This window comes from Dipodomys ordii, unplaced genomic scaffold (assembly GCF_000151885.1).
Source record: "Dipodomys ordii isolate 6190 unplaced genomic scaffold, Dord_2.0 Scaffold54, whole genome shotgun sequence".
NCBI classification, from domain to species: Eukaryota; Metazoa; Chordata; class Mammalia; order Rodentia; family Heteromyidae; genus Dipodomys; species Dipodomys ordii.
In genome coordinates this window covers 2,727,123-2,728,654 of record NW_012267270.1, presented here as the reverse complement: position 1 = coordinate 2,728,654, position 1,532 = coordinate 2,727,123, and the positions used below count along the sequence as shown (strand labels likewise).

General features: G+C 50.3%; 1 long non-coding RNA gene across 1 annotated transcript in view; it reads left to right on the top strand.

Annotated features, from left to right (window-relative positions):
- The window catches only part of LOC105989140, a 4,054-nt gene continuing 2,522 nt past the window's right edge, over positions 1 to 1,532 (top strand). The window contains exons 1-2 of the long non-coding RNA XR_001175236.1: positions 1 to 331; positions 1,150 to 1,278. This is a non-coding gene — a long non-coding RNA (uncharacterized LOC105989140). The remainder of the gene's footprint in view (positions 332 to 1,149; positions 1,279 to 1,532) is intronic.

Here is a 1,532-nt window from a genome sequence, read left to right as displayed (position 1 = left end):
GCTATTTTCGGGGGTCCCCGGAGGCAGTGGGTGTTCCCGGGCCGGGCCGCCGGGGGTGTCGGGGCGCCTGCAGCCCGGCCTCACCGGTTCGGACGGTGTGGGGGGCGGTCGTGTGGCGACAGGCTCCCTCCGCTCCGTGGTGACCCCCACGCCGAGCGTCCTTGGCGGGCCCGGGCCCGGGGGCGCCCGTGTCCCCTTCCCAGCGAAGGCCAGCGTCGCCCTGCACCGCACCGAGGTCGGTGCTTGCTTCTGCGGAAGGCAACGTCCCTGAAAGAGGGACAGCTGTCACTTCCACGGCAGAAACCACGAAGCCTGCCTGCCTTCTCTCCAGGTAGAGTTTTGAGGCCGGGGCTCACCGTGTAGCCCCGGCTGGCCTCAGACTTAACGCCCTCCCCCTACCTTCGTCTCCAGATTGCTGAGTGTGCAGGCCCGCACTACCAACCCGGCCCGCCATCTGCTCTTATCAGTAAAGTTTTATTGACACATGCTGCTTCGTGAGATTATGTCTGTGGCTGCTCTTCAAATAAAAGGATAGGGTAGAGTCCATGCTCCAGGAACGATAGGGATTGCAGAGCCTGAAATATTTATTCCCTGGCTTTACAGGAAATGTCCATTCATGCCCAGTCCAGAATGTAACCAGAGTGTAGCCTTCAGACAATTGCAGAAAAACCTAGTTAGAATGGCTCAACATATAGGGAAATTCAATTCTCTCATCTTGGAAGTTTACACTTAGTTTACACTTGTAAACTAAGAAGTTATGAATGAGGCTAAGCAAAAGTAAAGATCGTTCTATTCTGGCATACAATGGGTTTGCAGATCTGGAAAAAATACTGATTCAGTTTAGACACTTAGCAAGAACTCCACAAAGCAAAACAGGAGTGAGGCTTTAACAGCGTTGAAGTCAATTCACCTGCTGAAAAACCAGACATACTGTCATAAACTGGATGGGTCACGGGTTTTGTAAGTCCACTGGAATTTCTAGGTCTGCAGACAAGCTGGTCCACTTAGTATTCTTCATTTGTCTTGAGTCTGGGAAATTGTTGCCTTTGGTGGATTCCTTTTTGGGTAACAGGCAATTTCACCTGCATGGCAACTTCCCCAGTGAGAAAAACCTCTAAGGCTTAGAACAGACTCTCTGCTCTCTTTGAGGCCATTCTAAAGTCATTTAAACTTCCAAATTGGAGGATTGAAGTCCTGTGAAAGCTGGTGTCCCCTGAGAGTCCAGCTCTGGAAAATGCACAGCTGCTTGTGTGGAGCACCACGCAGAAGAATGGGCAGGTGAGGAGACAGCTCTACAGCTTTTGTTTCCTTCTGTTATTTCGAGTGTGTTCTATACAGAAGTAGCTAAGCTTGCACTTGCTGAATATGATGTTATTTACCTGTTAGATGCCCCATTTGCTGGTGAGGGTACTGGAATGGCATTTATTGCCTCGCTTCCAGTTCTAGCTCCTCCTCTTTTTAGTGGAGTGACAGGACAAGAGCTCTAGATTCAAGTCCGCACTTTCAGCAAATGATCTTTTTTTTTTTTTTTT